We start from the raw sequence: 6000 nt of genomic DNA on the forward strand, positions 1-6000 counted from the left end.
TTGATTAAACTTTTTAACTTCAATGCTTTTGTTAAAATATCTGCAATCTGATCTTGGGTTTTGCAATGTTTAATGACAATTTCTCCATCTTTAACCAAATTTCTAATGAAGTGATACTTGATTCTAATATGCTTGTTTCTACCATGAAAAACTGGATTCTTGCTAAGTGCAACTGCTGAATTATTATCACAAAACAGAACAGCATCTTTCACCTAAAAATACTTCAAATCTTCTAATACTCATTTCAACCATAGTGCTTGGCAACTAACTGTGGACAGAGAAATATATTCAGCTTCTGTAATTGAAAGTGCTATTCGAGGTTGCTACTCGATGCCCAAGATATTGCACCTGAACCATGTTAAAGACATAACCAGAAGTACTTTTGTGATTGATCATCTCCACTACCTCCCCAATCATTATCACTGTATCCGATTAGAGTTAAATTTTGACCCCTCTTGTAATGACTTCCATGATCAATTGTACTTCGAACATATCTCAGAATTCTCTTTCCAGCATCCCAATGACTTTGCTTTAATGCTACCATGAACATGCTTAGCATGCTAACTGAAAACATTAAATCTGGTCTTGTTGCGGTTACGTACATAAGACTTCCCACAAGACCTCTATAGATAGTAGCATCAAAATCTTCACTCCCATCATTTTTGCTTAACTTCAAACCTACTTCCATGGGTGTTTTACTTGGTGAGACTTCCTCCATTTTGAACTTTGCAAGTAAATCTTTTGCATATTTCGTTTGTGAAATAATGATCTTATCACTGTCTTACTTAACTTCGATTCCAAGGAATTAATGAAGAAGACCCATATTTGTCATCTCGAACTTATTCATCATCGACATCTTGAACTCATCACACATCTTTTTACAACTGCTGGTGAAATTTAAGTCATCAACATATAAGCAAACTTTTAAAATATTTTCACTTTAGTGTAGAGAGCATGTTCATAAGGACATCTCCTGAACCCATTTTGTATGAAAAACTATAAATGTGACTGTACCAAGCCCTTGGACTTGTTTTAAACCATATAAGGCATTCTTCAAATGACATACCTTGCCTTCTTCACCTTTCTTCACATAACCTGGTGGTTGCTTAATATAAACTTTTTATTTAATGTAGCTATTTAAAAATGCTGATTTTACATCCATTTGATGTATTTTCCATCCTCTTTAAGCTGCCATTGCAAGAATTAATCGAACTGTCTCCAATCGAGTCACCAGAGCAAAAAATTCTTCATAATCAATGCCATGCTTTTTTTTTTTTTTTGTAACATTTCACAACAAATCTTGCCTTGTACTTGTCCACTTCTTCCTTTTCATTTAGTTTTGTTTTGTAAACCCACTTGACACCAAGTGGTTTCTTGTCTTTTGAAAGCTCAGTCAATTCCCATGTCTTATTCCTTTTGATTGCATCAATTTATTGGTCCATAACTTTCTTCCATTTCTTATCTTTTGCGTCTTCTTCAAAATTTATTGCATTATCAAACATCACAAAATTTATCAAGTCATCTCCATCAATTCTTCTTGTTGCTTAATAAATTTGTTGGATGCTTCTTGTTTTTTGAGGAGGCGATTCTTCACCACTTGATGATGATGAACTCGAGCTTGGAGAATCTGGTGTGTTTTCAACATGCTAAACATCTTGATCTTCTTCTCTACTTTCTATATCCACAACAATTGAATTCTTTTCTTGAGTGGTATTTTCCCATTTTCATATTTCTTTTTCGTTGAACTTCACACCTTGACTGATGATTATCTTCTTTGAGGTGGGATTTTACAGCCTATATGCCTTTGAGCTTTCACTATAGCCAACAAAAACAAACTTTTCAAATTTATCATCTAATTTACCTCTCTTCTTGTCTGGAATATGGGAGTAAGCAATACTGCTAAAAAATTATTAGATGATTAACACTTGACTTTAAACCACTCCAAGCTTCATAAGGAGTCATTCCTTGAACAACTTTTGTTGTAGCTCGATTTAGTAAATATACCACACATGATACTGCTTCACCCCAAAAAATCTTTAGCATCCCCTTTGTTGTCAACATACTTCGAGCTAACTCCATGATGGTTCTGTTTTTCTTTTTGGCAACTCTATTTTGTTGTGGAGTCCCTTAAACAGTTTTCTGATGTCGAATACCATACTTGATCAAAAAATTCTTATAACATATATACTTTCCACCTCGATCAGATCGTATGGTTTTGATCTTGTAGCCACTTTTATTTTCGACAAGGGTTTTGAATGCTTTAAATCTTTCAAATGTTTCATTATTTTCTTTTAGCAAATAAATCCATATTTTCCTGCTATTATCATCTATAAACGTTAGAAAGTAACGATTACCTCCCATTGATATGGTTCGCATTACAAATCTGTATGTACCAACTCAAGTAGCTTTGAAGCTCTCTACACCTTTCCAATGGAAAAAGGCTCTCGATGATGCTTTCTCAAAATGCAGGCTTAACAAACTTCATCTTTTCTATTGATTCTTGGAAAACCTTTCACCATGTTCTTTTGACATGTGGGATAATGAGTTGAAACTTTTCATTCATCACGGCTGTAACGACCCTCACCCTGGCCAGACACAATATTGTCCGCTTTTGGCTCACCCAGACCAGAGACTTCCCAGGGGGTCACCCATCCTGGTACTACTCCATTTTGTCTCACCCAGACCAGAGACTTCCCAGGGGGTCACCCATCCTGGTACTACTCTAAGTTAAGCACGCTTAACTATAGAGTTCTGATGGGTTCACGGCCATCACGGCTTTAAAACGCGTTGTGTCATAGAAGGGTGTTGAATCTACATACAGTACTTGCCCTATCCACACCCAGACGATGTGGGATTGTGCACCTGTAGCTCGCCCAGTGTGGTAGCCTACTGGTGCCCCCTACACACGCTCACACACACCCGCCCACAAGGTCGCCACAATCACCCCCCCTTTGGGGCCCAACGTCCTCGTTGGCCACACTTCCGGCTGGGTCAGGCTCTGATACCATTTGTAACGACCCTCACCCTGGCCAGACACAATATTGTCCGCTTTTGGCTCACCCAGACCAGAAACTTCCCAAGGGGTCACCCATCCTGGTACTACTCCAAGTTAAGCACGCTTAACTACAGAGTTCTGATGGGTTCACGGCCATCACGGTTTTAAAACGCGTTGTGTCATAGAAGGGTGTTGAATCTACATATAGTACTTGCCCTATCCACACCCAGACGATGTGGGATTGTGCACCTGTAGCTCGCCCAGTGTGGTAGCCTACTAGTGCCCCCTACACACGCTCACACACACCCGCCCACAAGGTCGCCACAACGGCACTAAAACTGACCATCTTCTCATACATAAGCTTCAATGGAAACATTCAGTTTTGTGTCATTTTTACCTTTGTAATCAGTCCACCATTTTTTTCTTTGACCACACAAACATCATTGTTGAAGCGTACATCATTTCCCTTTTACAGAATCTGTCCAACACTCAAAAGATTGTATTTAAGGCCTGGAGCATAATTTACATTAGTAATCTTCTGCACTTCCTTTTGCTTTTGGCAAAAATGTCGTTTTTTCCTCTAACGTAATGCCTTTTATTATCACCAGTTTTGACTTCACTTTTGATAGATTCAGCCAAGTTTGCAAAGGTATTTTTATCTCCAGTAACGTGATTGTTGCAACTACTGTCGATATACCATATATTTTCTGAAACTTTTTCTTGTGTATTTCAAGCCAACACGAAAACTCTTTCTTCCGTTTCTTCCTCCTTGTGTATGAATGTCGAACTGTTGCTTGCTTCATTATTATTCTTTTTGAACCAGCAATCTGCTTGAAAATGCCCTAATTTTCCACAATTGAAACATTGGAGATAATATGAGTCACCGCGACCTTTACCTTATCCTCTGCCTCGACATCTATTCATTCCTCTTCCTCTTCCTTTATTAGGAGGAAAATTAGCATTTTCCTTAGACTCAAAATTTTTTCCTTCACTATTTCTTTCTTTTTTTTGGCCACCTCGATCACTTCTTGTTCCTCGAAAACCCTAAAAGAAGTTTGAACATAAAATGCTTGTTCTAGAGGCGAATCAAATTTTTTTAATCGAAGCTTGTGAGATTGGAGTGATCCCATCAACCTATTTACTGACAAAGTTGACAAATCTTTCGACTGTTCAATTGCTACAACGATATTTTCAAATTTTTTGGCCATACTTCGGAGGATTTTTTCAACAATTCTTTGATGTTGAATATCTTCTCCATTCACCTTCAATTGGTTAGTGATCGAAAGAATACAATTAAAGTATTCTTCTACACTTTCAGAATCTTCATTTTAATCGTATCGAATTCAGCTCAAATAGCTTGCAATCTCACCACTTTAACTTTATATTCACCCTTAAAACATCTCCAATGGCCTTTCAAACTCAAAATATAGCAAGTGGATGAAAATAAGTCACTCCAATGGTCTCTCAAAAGACCTCTCATATTTTGAGATTCTCAAAAGTATTGCCAAATATAGCAGCTCTCAAATGACATCTCAAAGTCAAAATATAGCAAATGGATGAAAATAAGGCACTCTAATGGGCTTTTAAAAGACCTCTCATATTTTGAGATTGTCAAAAGTTGTTAAAATGAAAATAAGGCACTCCAATGGGCTTTCAAAACATTAAATGGTTGTTGTGTCAAAAAATAGTATTTTAGATAAAATGCATCATTTGAGCAGAATTTCAAAAAATATAACATTCTGACACTGTAACTCCTTTCAAAATATAGATTTGGCATGGAAATATAGCATTTTGCATTGGAGATGCTCTTACAAGTGGCCTGTAACGTATCCCACGCTTGCTTTGCTGAAATGATTGTTGAGATTCTTTCAAAAATTACTTCATCAACTGCTCGATAAATGAAGAACAACGCCTTTCTATCATTCTTTTGATTCTCCTTCAACTCATTGAGTTGTGCTTGACTCAGACCCGCTTGATTTTCCGGTTCCACAAAACCGTTTTCAACAATTTCCAATAAATCTTGTGATCCATACAACACCTTTATTTGTATACTCCACTGATTGTAATTTTTCCCATTAAACTTGGGAAGTTGGGGCTGTAACATGTTAGACGCCATTTTTCTTTGCTGATCTTGTAACAAGTCTCTGATACCATTTTGTTGGAGTTGGGACAAGTGAACACAAATGGGATACACTCACATATATTCAACTGAATTAGTAAATACACAATTCAGAAACACTCACTTCTATATAACTGAATTCTTTATTTTGTACTGCTCAATTGTCTGTGTCTACCATACACTTACATGACTTACCTATTTATACTACTCCAGGGATACTGAATTTAATACATACAATGAACCAAAATGTTTAATATGAACCAAAATGTTTCATGTACTAGCAATTATTACGAGATTCTTCATCTACGAAATGACTTTCTACCTTCTCAAATATCACTTGATCTTTTTAGATTAATCTTCCAACACTTCTTTATCCATTGAGAACCATCTCACCATCTCACCATGCATACCACCATCTCACCATCTTACCATGCATACCACCTACCACCAAGCTATGGACCTTCGCTGAGACTTGTTGATGTGTTCCCGCCAATGCCTTTGGGTGGGTTGTGGTAGTTTACTTGGGCCACACTTTGGGCTACAAGAATTGGACAATATGTATGGTTGTTGCACAGGTTTTGAATTTATATTGTTGGGCATCAGCTGTATATGTTTTGTTTTGGATTGATCCATGGTTCTGGGTATGCCCTTGCCAATTGTATATTCTGATTTTCACTTTTATTGCAATCTCACTTATTTATCAATAATAATAATAAGTAGATCAATTCATTGAAAACAAAAACAGGAAGTAATTCCAAAGGGCCCATTCTTTGAGATGCAAAGAAATATGTCCATAAAATACAAAGAAATGTGCCCATAAAATATGAGCACTTATTCAATTGGTGCTCACATTAAAAACTTTTTAAGTGTAGGTTCTGCACTAATC

The sequence above is a fragment of the Cornus florida genome, unplaced genomic scaffold (assembly GCF_030987335.1).
Source record: "Cornus florida cultivar Cherokee Brave unplaced genomic scaffold, ASM3098733v1 CherokeeBrave_3.0.0_Hap2_Chr11, whole genome shotgun sequence".
NCBI classification, from domain to species: Eukaryota; Viridiplantae; Streptophyta; class Magnoliopsida; order Cornales; family Cornaceae; genus Cornus; species Cornus florida.